Genomic DNA, 14,055 nt, shown 5'->3' with positions numbered 1-14,055 from the left:
TCTATTGATTTTAATATTTTGTACTTGTTATTGAAAGTACAAGAAACGGATTAATGTGTAAAAATCTATGTATGTAACCAGATATTTTTTAATTAATTACAAAAATAATAGTTAAGAGATCATTAACTTGCAAAATAATATTATTATAAAATAAAATAATAAAATACTTTTTCCGAAAGAAAATAAAATTTTTATTCCAACAAACAAAGGGAATACTTTTTGTCCCCAAAATGAAAATAAGATCATTCAAAAAAAAAAAAAAGTGGAACCAACAAACAGTATACAGGTTTTCGATAACTCTCTCGACAATACAAACACATCCAGGTGCTTAAACGCTGGTAAGTCCCTCCCTCTTGGCAACTTTAATTTTGATATATTAAAACAATTTAATTTAATTGATTTTTGAATATAAATATTTCTGTAATGAATGATATGCTGGCAATACACTGATGGAATGAGCTTGTAGAATTTTTTATGGGCCCATGATGGTGAAAAAGCTCCAGTTTATTGAGTTTAATTAGTAACTGGTGGTATGAGCCCAAAATTAAAATTAATCATTGAAGGCATGGGCTTGTCGCCACAGAAATTCTTATGGGCCCATGTTGGAGACAGAGCTTCAATCTTGAAGCTTAAGTACGTTGAGTTCACTTATTGACGAAACTTCTAGGCACAAAATTAAGATTAATAATTGAAAGCATGGGCCTGTAACTCGAAATTGTTATGGGCTCATGATGGTGACAGAGTTGGAGTTTTGGAGCTCAAATTCGTTGAGTTCAAATAGTAACTGGAGGTTTGGACACATTAAAATCTGGTAAAATGCGGAGTACAATATCTACTCTGTAATTAATAGGAAATTGACCAGAACCTGGCTTTTTGTTAAGAGAAAGTGATCTGGTAATTAGGATCAACGGTTTTCTTTTAAGGTTTCTCAACAACCTCTAGAGATAAAACAATAGAACTCATATATCGTGGATATGCGATTATCTTTTTTAATAATAATAATACTAGGAGATAAGACAATAAGTAACTGTACTGGAAAGTTATACTAATTTAATTATGTGTATTTAGTTTAAAATTTTTTCTTTTTAATTATTCCATTTTATTATTTTAATATATTATATTGTAATTATTGTATTATTTCCATTATATTATGAGATTATAATGTAACGATGTAATAATAAAAGTAAATATTTGACACAGTTCAATAGCTGAATTTCTTGTAAATATCTTTTAATGATATTCAGGGATGGAAGTTATTAAAAAATAAAAAGTAAAATGCCATCATATAAGTAATCGAATACATTATATGCATTAACTCTGCGGCACGTGTCGCATCAAATTCGAATTTTTCGTTTCATTTAACTTGGTGCACACTTCCACTCAAACGAAGTGGTCACCTTTCCGGTTTTGTCAACAAATATGACATTTATACCCATAGATGTTTCCTGATACTGTACACAAATAAATTATATGCTTCCACCAATATATAAAGTCGCTGGAATTACAAAAACTAAAGTCAAATAAATGAACAATAAGAGAAATATATTTTAAACGTCACGACCAAAGGTCGCGCTGCGGACACGTGTTGCTTTACAATTAGCCGCTTTGGTGTCCACAAATAAAAAGTGAGGAAAACAAGTTATTTATATATACTATAAAGATACATTTCTGATTGATGGTTCAAAGCAATCATCTAAACATTTTTACCAATTTCAAAGGACATATAGATTTAACACGCGTCACAACCGCAGGGAACACACGCCTACAACATTTTTTACTGTCAATTATGGTGCAATCTCACAAAATGTTCCAATCCAATTGTGATTGCAGAAACATCAAATCGAAGAGTACTTCAATTAAATCGTATTTAAAGCAATCCAACAGACCTATGATATGCCAAAGCATTTGAGGCTTTGTCCACCAAGTCGCCTTGTCCTCATACGCTTCTGTGCTGTCAACGTGTTTTCAAAACTGAATGAATCTCCAGTGAGCGGAAAATGGATTTTTAATGCTAAGAAAAATTGTGCAAAACTGTTCGAAAAAAAAATATTTCCCGTATAATTCCAGTAGAGCCGTATATAGACGTGTTCTTATGTATATCGCCGCTTTGATAAAACATCCATAAATATGCTTCAAAGCGCTCTAACAACTTTTCCCACAGGACGTCCGGCTTAAAAGTTGAGAAAAATGAAAATTTCTTAAACGATTTTTTCCCATTTAACTTTTTTTTATTTTTTAATTTTATGCCATAATTTTTATATTTTTTTTTATAAAATGGCGTTTATATGGGGGTTTATGGACTAGTTTGAGTGTTTGTGTATGCGCTTTGCTTGTCTTTTTTTTAGATGAAAGCCACAGTTTTTGAACAGTTTTTAACATATTTTTTCGATTAATCGCTTGAATTGAGCGTAAAAGTAACCAACGGAATAGAAATTTCAAAAATTTTATCACATGAATAAATTCAAAAGGAAAAATAAATATTTTTTATATTATTTTGAAATAACGTTGCTCAATTTGAATTTCAAAATAATTTTTATGAAAATGGACAAAAAGTTTAAAAGTTTATGTCTATTTTTCAGTAGCTGTATAAGCACTTAATAGTTCATTTAAAAGTGATTAATGCAGTTATAATTATTAAATTATTACAGATTATTATAATCTGTAAACTTACCCTATAAAAAGCATAATCACTATACCTATCTATCTATCAATAATTAAACGATATCTTCTCAGCCAATAACACCAGGATATCTAGAATTCGTCATAGTACCATTTTAAAATACACTTTGGGAGAATGGAATTTTCGCAGATCACCTTCCGCAATATAGGAGGGTAGTTGCTACCATCCTCAGTGTATGGTAATTCCGAAATTCTTTCAATAAGTCTTAAAAATATGAAATAAATTCGAAAAATAAAATTTTTTCTGTTGGTTAAATGCGATTTAAAATGGAAAAATAAATAGAATAGAAAAACCAAAAAAAAAAAAAAGAATGGAATAGAAAAGTAACACTCTAAAAAGTTGCAATCAATTGGAATAATATGTGTATAGATTCCCTGTGATCGAATACCTTCTTTAGTCACTCTCCACGGCTCTATAAGACTTGTGCTCATGTGCATGTAGATTTTCTTAGTCCATAGACATGTAAGACTCTAAGAATTATACATGAATATGGCATTCAAATCGTACGGGCCATTTGTATCTTTATAAAATAATTAATCCAGCTTCGCTACCCAAAACAAAACAGCCTATATTATATCTATATATATCTATATAGCTATTGAATACAATGAAATATTTATAGAAACAGTCTAAAACTGTCGGAGAGAAAGTTCTTAATATTCAATAAATAGTGTAATATACACTATTTAACGTCCTAATTCAAGTGTTAACAGGAACAGTTAGAAGTTTAATGTATAAAGAGAACTGAACTTTTGTAAATAAACTTTGTAAAGAATAAGGAAAATTTTAGTCAAAGTAGGATCAGAATTCTAAAACTTTTCATATTTTTCTTCATATTTTGTTCTTCATATTTTCAAATAAATTGAGAAAAATATATTATACTAAGAGTAGAGTAGAGTCAACAATAGAGAGATCAAACTGTATTCCAGTCAAACTAAAGTTGGGTTGCAACCTAAGAAAGCTTTTTCTTTTGAAGCTTGAAGCACAACTATTCACGAATGTCAAAGAAAGCATGTATTAAATACTAGGTTCTTGAAGTATAGCCAAATTGAAAAAGAAAGTTACTGCTTCTGATGTTTTTATGCATCTTTTTAAAGAGTATATGAATGTGTTATTAAAATATAAATCGGTATTAAGTCAGAAAATGTGCTGTTTTTAAATAGAAGCTGAATTTTTTATATAACTATACATAGAAAGCAATACAGATACATGGGGTCATTGAATGCTATTTTCAAATCTTATTTATTTATTATTATTAGCCGTTCTCTATGAGGAGACTTGCTACATAGAATCTCTATGTAACAAATTATATCCATCTCTAGAAATATGATATAATTCAATTGAAGATTTGCCGGTTTCATTTGTTATTGTTCTTCTCCAGGTGTTACGTGGTCTTCCTTTGTATCTGTTGCCTTGGGGATTCCATTATAGTGTTGCGTGGCATATTTCGACTCAATAATGATTAGGTTATGATAAACCACGTAATATTAATTCGAATTTGTAGAATTTGGGAGAAATGTAAATTGTGTAACTAGCCTTTGAAATATAAATATTATTTTTGAACAAATATGTGTAGATATTGAAGTCTAAAGTCTATTTGATGCAAACCGACTGTATTTAATCTTATGTGTCTTCTTTGGCTAGAAGAAGATTAAAAATCTTCGTGTCCCCTTTTCTTACCGTTCTGACTGAGATGTCATCCTGCAATATTAGGGACAAAGGAAAATTCATAGAATTGCCAGGTTGGTTTAACTTTCTCTAATAGAGTCGGAGTCGTGGTCTTTTTTGGCGTTAACCGCATACTGACCTTCTAATCTATGTATGAACCAACGCTATTCCTGTGGTACCATAACGGACCATTCTTTAAGTTCAAGTGGAATTTCTTGGTATACAAGGCCAAATATGTATTATCCACTTGACTGTCTTTTAACCCATAAAATACTAATATCTTAAATGGTCATATCTAATTGACTTATACTTAAATACATAATTACTTTAAAATATTAAGCGACTTTAATTAATATTAATGTTATTCACTTTAACCGATTCCTTCTACGGATAATGTATGATAGAAAATGTTAAAAAAATTTATTTTTTGCACCTGACAAATGGACAACCAGAGTACTATTATTGGTATATGTATTACCAATAAGTACGTACTTGGGTATGTAAAAAAAGGCTGCTCACTTAAAATGACGATTTTAATTTACCCTAATGCGTCTATAATTCGAGCCATTAGTGCAATCACATTAACAATTTTTTTTTTCTTATCAAACAAAACCCTTTTTTGATGTTACATATTGTTGTTGCATGTTGTTGTTGCATGTAGTTGTTGCATGTTGTTCTTGTTTTACTTATACTTTTTCAATACGAAACAATTTCTACCGCTATAAGTACGTGTAACTGGCGCTGCTGTTAAATTACCGCAAACACCTTGTTTCATTACAACGAAAAAAAGGACTTGAAAGTCCTTAACGCAAATACCAGACCTGCCTTCGACCAGGTTTATGATCGCGTTTATATTATTTCATATGTCGACACTCGCATGCAATTAAATGCGTTTTTTCTACTATTTTTCCCTGTTTTTTTTATATATTTTTATTTTTCAGTTGGAATTCGTTATGTTTGTACAAGGGCGATAAGGACGAAAGGGGCGTCAGTTTATGTGTTTATACATTTTGCCACTTTAAATTCATATTTCAAAAATAGAGTTTTTCTTTGGGTTTTCATTCACTTTGTTGACAAATTTTGGTTTCAAATGCGGCATTGGTCGGTGGGGTTCCAAAAAAAACAAAATGATGACAGCTTGTATGGTTTTCTGTTGGGCTTGTTATGCTTGACTCGTTCCTGACTTTTAGTTAATAATTATTTGATTATGACCTGCTATGATTGTTGCTATTAAAAATCAATTGGAACGCAGTTAAAAAAATTACTATTTCTTTTCTTACTTAATGGACGCATATGCCAGCTTTTGTTTTACTCTAAAGAAGTGAAATTTTCTAAAAAGTTTATTTTTTAATTACAAATCAGTAAGTTTATATCACATATTTAGTAGGTGGATTGATAAATATCCGAGCTTAGTAATAAAAATGAGCAAGCTATTTTACAGATTATATATATTCTTCCACTTTAGGCTTAATGCTTCTCTTAACTTCCACCTTTCAAACATAAGACTGAAGTAACATACAAAAGCAACTGCAAAGATTTTAATATATAAAGTAGAATTCTCATTTTGAAGTTATAAACATTAAAACACAAAAAATTAGATAGAATTGTATATAGTATATATAACACATTATTAATTGAATTCAATGGGAATTATAATAATACCATATTTCCACTGCGTACTTAGTAAGTTACTTAAGTAACTTAAAAATTTTATCGTTTTCATTGCCATAAGTTACTTATTGCGTATGAAAGAGCTTTTATGTATTAGAAAGTTCTCTGAAACTTCTAAGAAAACTTTTGTTCGTTTAAATAAACTTCACCTAAATTATTTATAATGTTTATTTTATATATCCATTGCATATTCAATTAATAAATATTTACTTTCTCAGTCCAGCTCATCTGTGGTTTGTTTACATATAAAACATATGACAACTATTTCAAATTTTGATGGGAAATTTATTTTTAAGGGTTGCAGTCTACATTTTTGGTCTAATTTTTCTTATACCAGGTTCGCACTATCTCATTTAGGCACTTGCTCATTTATATAAATTAGGAACCGTTCACATAATAATGAGCTCATTTATACAGCTTTTAGAACTTTTATATGTCAAAAAAGCTATAAAAGAACTTTCTTTTGTTTACAAATAAAACACAAAGAAAAATTTTGGTATTGTGTAAAATAAATATTTTAAAATGGAAAACGCAGAAAATTTAAAAAACATAATATATAATGTGTGTGAAATTATTAATAATAGAAAGAAAGCAATTTCTGAATATCGTAAATGTCGTGCAATGCACCGAAAAAATATACCTGAAATAAGAAAAAAGCAAATAGCAATTCTTTCTACAATAATTGCTAGCAACCGGAGGAAGTGCTGGACGTTGGTTAGTGCCGCCAGTAATGATTATTAAATAAAGTTTAAAATTAACATTTTTTTTCAGAAAAGAACAAAGAAATTCTGGGAAGTGGATTGCCAGAAAAATGGTCCAAATTTTTTCAAAGAAAATTTTCGCATGAGTTTGGAATGTTTTAAGGAGTTATGTGAATTATTAAAAGGACTACAGAAAAGAGATACAACCTTTCGAATTTCAATTTCTTTAGAAAAGAGAATTGCTATTGGCTTGTATTGCCTTGGGTCGTCGGCTGAATACAGAAGCGAAATGAAATGACAAAAATGATGTAGTGGAAAAAAGTTGGGTACGTGCTCTGAAAAAACAACATCTGGTTTCAGAACGACAACAACCAGAAGAAGTTTCAGTATTAAATGACGGTGATCTAAATGCAGAACAAATAAGACGATGTTTAGCTACATTTTTTAGTAAGTTTTATTAGAAATTCACCTAATCCTAATTTTTAACTTTGTAGCACTAAATAACTTAATCTAATTATCCTATACATTTATAAAAAAAAAAAAAGTAACTTAATCTAAATTATAATAGTATAATGATAACAATAATTATAAATTATGTTATATTATTAATAAATAATTATCGCTATTCATCGCTGGAGTCATCGTAACCAGTGAGCCGAGTATATGGAAAACCTCTTTCCATTGATGACGCGATACGGGATAAAGCAACATTGCTTTCTTCCATTAAATTCAGGAACCCTGCGTCTGTGCGTTCCTGCAGCTCGATGTGACGGTTCTCTACATCTATCAGATTCTGAAATTTTTCCAAAAGGGTGTCATTCATATTGCCTTTATTTTTTTTTTTTTGGAGGTGTTTCAGAATCTTCCGACGTAGATATTGGATCTATCGGTGGAAAAGAGCATGGCGACAGCAACGATGTATCATTTGATGACGGGGCCTGGCCTGATAAATAAACACATTCATTATTTTGAAAAACTTAAACAAATTTGTGAAAACTCACCTGCAATACTTTCAAACACTAAATTTGGCACTTTCCGACCAAGCATTTCTCCTTCTCTTCATTTTCTGTGTCTGAAAATAATATTTAATTAAATTAATCTAAAATCAACTATTTAAATTTGTAGTGCCTATTTAATTCATGAAAACAAAAAATTTTATTAAATACTAGTACGTACTTCTTTTTGCCATTGACATGAATCCATCTGAAATAAATGAATATATCTCACTAAAAAATTAAATATTTCATTGATATATTAAATCATTTATATACATGTTATATATTAATTACATTTCAATTAATAAAAACAGATTATATTTAATATTACTTTCTCAGTGTACTTGTTTACAGCACAGTTGTTGTTTGTTTACATTTTATATTTAAAAATATATGACAGATACTTCAAATTTTGGTCATTTCCCTTTTGGGAAATTTTTTTTAAAGGATTGCATTCGACAATTTTGGTCTAAAATGAGCTGATTTATTGTAAATCAGCACATTTATATGAAAGCTCTTTGTATGGTAAATCATGCTCATTAGTGATTATAATGAGCAAAACCGCCTAAATGAGATAGTGTGAATGTACTATTACTTTATTTTAAGGCAAGTCAAAAAACGCGATAGCTCTTTGTATGGTTAACTAAATTTACTTAGTAAGTTCCTTAACGGTTGTTTACTAAGTAAGCGAAGGAAATATACTATAAAGCGTGATATTGTCGTAGGAATTTAAAATTCACTACAAAGTTTAAAATAATTTCATAGCATGATGAGATGTAAAAATGATTTCAACATTTTCCTACTTACCATTAAATACACATACTTAATAATAATACACATACTCAAATAATACTATTAAATATATCGCATTTTATTTAAGTTTTAAGCATAATTTCATATTTCAATATATTGCTGGAATGAAGCATTGGAAGTATTCAAGAGAAAAATTCTTTGCAGGATCTATGGTCGATTAACGAATAAGATTGAAGAAATGTTCTCATAGCGCGATATAGACATAATTATGTGCAAAAGAACTCCACAACTTTAGTCATATTGAATCGAGTTTAATTTACAACTTTCTAGACATTATGCAGAGTTGCAAGGTTACACTGAAATTATCAGCTGTTTTATATGATTTGACACAGTAGTTGCCAGACACTATGAAATACTTTTTTATATTAGAGACCACAAAGTGGTTTGTTTCCACATGTGCCCAATTTGTTTGTTTATATATTTGCGGTTGTTTCAAAAAATGAAAATAATAGCACATCTGGCTATCTATTGTCATCTGACGACGAATCTTCAGTTGAAGAAACATTTTTCCACTTGATACTATTTGGAAAAAGTGGAAAAAGTAGAATTAACGATTTTGTCGTGAATGTTGTGTACAACTACACATAAAAAGAAGTTACTGTGAATACTGCAGTTATATGCGAATATTGACAGGCTATCCTACCTACCACTATTTAATCTTAGAGTAATCACTCTCCGCAGATCTTAGATAAATCACTGAATAATCATGAAGCTTATAGGCAATACATAAAATAGTCAATGAGATGGGTGGGACCCTGTAGTACCCCCAGCTATCAAAGAGTAAAAGTGCCCAGTTGCGCTGACTCGAAAAAAGGATCAACATACTATAATTTAATTGATTTATTCACTAACACCACCACAAAAATTTTAGGTTACTCCATTGGGCAACGAAATTTGAAAGATCTAGAGTACATCTAGATTGAATCCAAATTTATTAATCGAAGACGCCATTTGTCAGTTTTTATGGGAAAGTAGTATGTATGAATTATAAGGTTTATTTTAAAATTAATAACATATAATTTATTTTAATTAAGAAAGCAATAATTTTTATTAATTAACAAAAACTTTTGGATGCCATAAATTAAAGTTTAACAAAGTATGCTGCCAACTTTATTGCATTTTGAGATTAATTTTGTGTGAGCTTAAGCCACATGTGCATTTGCAGATTAAAGTAGAGAATACCAAAATATTGATACCACCCAACTGTGGACTCATCAGTCATCTTAACTCCAAGCTTGGCATTATCAATTTAGTGCCACAGCCTCCGTTTCAACCCACAAAGAACTTTTAATTGTTTGCGTTTTGAAGTAATTAACTAAATCGCGCCTCTTGGCCAAATTGTATTTAAATTGGCGGTTATGCGGCAACTGCAATAAATATGCGCCTTATTTGGGTTCTTGAGGTCTGTGCAATACGGCAACACTGGCAGCAGCATTTGCATTTTGCGGAAGTGTCGCACACTTGGCGCTCTCGCGAAGGCTTCTCGCAACCCTTTGGGGCATCGTTGGCGGTCAAATGCTGAATTCACAAATTATCAACAAATTAGACATTTCGTCGAAGTCTTAAATTCTCGCGTGCTCTGTCATCATTTACTGCGTTCTACACTTTGCCAACAGAATGAATATCCTGTTGTCTTCATTCTTTTCCTTTCTTTTTTTCCACTTTTGAGCCATTTTCGTTTTCTGTGTTCAGTTTGCGGTTGAAGTTGAAGTTGCCGCTGGTAAAGTGATTTCTTCAACGCTTTGTTAAGGCACTGAATTAATGCGTTAGTCGTAAGCGCTTTGCGATTTGGGCAGTTGTTGCTCACCATTCATTGTTGGAAGGTTGTTACTGACTAAATGTGATTTTAACGTGGTTTTAATTGTCAGTGAGACGATCTGGTAACTTATTCATTTTGCATGAGCACTTCGAAGAGCACACCAAAAATGGTTGGAAATGTGTTTAAGAATGTTATTGTTTTAACTGCACAGATCAAATATAGTATATGGACTCGTTTTCTTATGCTTCTTCTTCTATTTGACCTTTTTCTCTTCCTTAACAAGTCATAATGACTTTGTATCAACAGACCTTAAGAAATTGATTTTTAATGTGTTTGTTAGTCTTTCTACACAATACCTAAAGTAAGAACTTAAGGCACATTAGCGTTTGCAGCACTTTATACGAAATACGCACCAATCATCACTCATCCCTCTCTCCACCCATTGTTAATGCCTTTAGAATTTAACCCTCGTTTTTAGTTCATTCATATAATTTGCCACTTGTGAGTGGAAACATGAGTTTTTGTGACATTTACAGTCCGACAACTGTCAAATCAAAGGAAAATTTATTCAAACAAGGATTTGAGTTGGCAGAGTGCGAGTGTGACGCAGGCACTGAATGAATCATTGCTGTGAATAGAAATAATTGGCCGGTAGGAACACAGCATGGTGTATGTAAATAGACTTATGGGTAACACTTAATGCTAGTCTAAATAGTCGGGCAGAAGGTATCACAGCAGGATATAATTTTCGCTTTGACGCCTTTTCTAAAATTTGTTTAATTTTAATTGAATTTACTGATTACTACAGGAATTGGGCGTTGTTGATTGCGGCTGATTTTATTTCATTTTCGTCTTGGTTATGGGAAAAGCTTTAGTAATTGACAAAGTCATATATTTTATTATTTTGTTATATTTTAGAAAAAAATGGAATTAATTTTTTAGGTAGTAGTGTTCTTGTAGGATTATAAATCATTCAACCTAGTTTTGAATTAAAGCAAGCCAATTATTTTATGTACCACACACAGAAATTGGAAATCAAATAATAAAGAGATTTATTTAAATTAATTATTAATTAAAAATTTAATACAATTTACGAGTTTCTATTTAATATAATAGTCACTTCCATCATAAAAATGAAGTTAAATTAGAACTTATATTCACAAAATATTGATCTCACTAGATTCAGTTCTACACATAATATAGAATATATACATCATGCAACAAATAATGCCTCAACAACAGAATAGTATTTCATTTAACAAATAAAAATATAATTAATTAATACAATTAATCAACAGTTGGTTTATGATTTCGTTCTAACATAAATACAGCAAGTAAATTTGTTAATAAAACTCCAGAAAAATGTGCGCATATAAAAGTCACAAGTACGGCTTTGGGTCAGTTGGTTAAGGTGCGCTGACTCTGAGCTTCAAATTTGGCAGGGCATGAGTATTGCGAATATTAGTACTTGTAGTCTCAAAAAATTATTTACGAATAATTAAATACAAGAACTATTTTCAAGACCACTGATGATGGGTATTTGGCAATACTCGAAACAGTTGTATGGTCAGTCAAAAATTTGATTAATTAATATAATATAAAAAAGAATGTTTGTTGTTGAAGTTTACTACTTTTCGAAATTCTCTTTGCAAATTTAATTAAATTTGTCATTTGTCGTAGTTCTAAAAGCAAACAAAGGGCAAAAGTCCATTATCTTTATTCCCGACTATTTCACGTCGATTTTATTCTGTTTCCGATAGTATATTGAGTATTTCATAAAAGGCTTTCTAAATAGATTTGGTTAAAAAAAAAATCGCAAAAGGAGTTGAAAGTTTAAATCTAAGAAATTGATATAGGAGATAGGCTTAAATGTTGACATAGTTATATTATATTGATGGGACCTAATTTACAAATGATGAAATTGAATAATTGAATAATCATTTATAGTCTTTATAAAATTTAAAGAGAAATTGTTTACATAAATAAATATAAATAATTTATATAATTTATTTATAAAAATTATAATAATTTAAAAATGTTTAAAGACAAGATTTTATATTCTTTATATATGATATTACATACTTATACAGAATGTGATTCCTATTTCATGAATACTTTTACTGAGATAAGATCTACTTAGACATGCTGTACTATTATATTTGTGGTATTATCCATCTACATATTAAACTATTATAGTAGATTTATACTAAATTTTTGGAGGAAAACAATGTTCAGATCTAAAATGGTTCAAAACTGCAAACAATAATACGTGTTTATATATATAACATAGTATTTACTTAACGTTTCTTATATAAAATTCTGTGTATATTTATTTTTACGTTTGTTCAACCAATAATTAAGACACATCAATTATTGACAACTCTGAAATACTGTATATTAAAGAGAATTCCAATTAATAATCTCGTGAAGTGTAAAAATTAGGTTGATAGATATTGCTAGGAGTTCTCTACTCGTTTAAAGTCATTGTATTGATTATACAAGGTGAGATGAAAAAACTGCAACCAACTTCAGACTGCTGTCATTTCTAAACCGCTCGTCCCACAGCTGTCAGATTTATTCTAGTGACAGCTCATTATATTGTTTACAAGCGCACAAAAGCATTTTGGTGGGAATTTTTCAAAAAAAAAGTTATTTGTGATGGAATTCAAGCGTGATAGTGTGATTGCTTTGCATTTGGCTGGAAAACCACAAGTGGCTATCGTTAGAGCCCTCCAGCATTTAGAAGTGAATAAATGTTTTGTGTCTCGTACCATCGCTCGTTACCATGATACTGGTAGCGTAGCCCGACGTCAAGGAAGTGGACGAAAAAAAACAGCAACATCGGCAGAAATGGTTCGAAAAGTGAAAAAGCGAATTGAACGAAATCCGCGTCGCAGTGGACGAAAAATGGCTCGTGAGCTGAACATATCGCAATATGCCATTCGGCAAATATTGAAAAATGAGCTTGGACTAAAGCCATTCAAGTTCCAAAAAGTGCAAGATCTTACTGATGCGCAAAAAAAAGTTAGACTCGAAAAAGCTAAAGAGTTGTTTCGCTTGGCCGAAAGTGGTGAACTGCCGAATTTGGTTTTCTCCGATGAGAAACCATTCGTTATCCAGCAGTTTGTAAACAAACAAAATGATCGTGTTTACTTGCCAGAGAGGTCAGCTGAAAATTTGCAACTTCGGTTGGCCATCACAACTCAAAAGCCGGCCATGGTGATGGTGTGGGCCGCCATAACAGCCGATGGTCGCTCGCCGCTCGTATTCATCGACCGTGGTGTCAAATTAAATGCGCAAATCTATCGCGAAAATATTTTGGAGGGAGTTCTGAAGCCCTGGGCACGCAAACATTTCGGCCGCAGACCTTGGACATTCCAACAGGACTCAGCACCATCGCACTCAGCACGCGCCATCCAAGAATGGTTAAGAAATGAGGTTCCTCGCTTCATTTCCACCGCACAATGGCCACCAAAATCTCCGGATGCCAATCCGTTGGACTATTGTGCCTGGGGTATTTTGGAAAGCAAGGTTGGAACTAAAAAATACCAAAGTGTCGATCATCTCAAGCAAGCGCTTCGCCGAGAATGGGACAAAATACCGCAGAGCCACTTTCGGGCCAAAGGTGGCCAATTCGAACAAATCTAAACCGATTCTCAAATTTGATGTTATTTCCGACATTTTTTGCTTTCATTCAATAAAATTTAAAAAAAATGAAAAAATTTATGGCGTTTTACTTTGTTGCAGTTTTTTCATCTCACATTGTAA

The sequence above is a fragment of the Teleopsis dalmanni genome, chromosome 1, assembly GCF_002237135.1.
Source record: "Teleopsis dalmanni isolate 2A chromosome 1, ASM223713v2, whole genome shotgun sequence".
In the NCBI taxonomy this organism is placed as follows: Eukaryota; Metazoa; Arthropoda; class Insecta; order Diptera; family Diopsidae; genus Teleopsis; species Teleopsis dalmanni.
Note: the sequence above shows the minus strand (reverse complement) of the source record.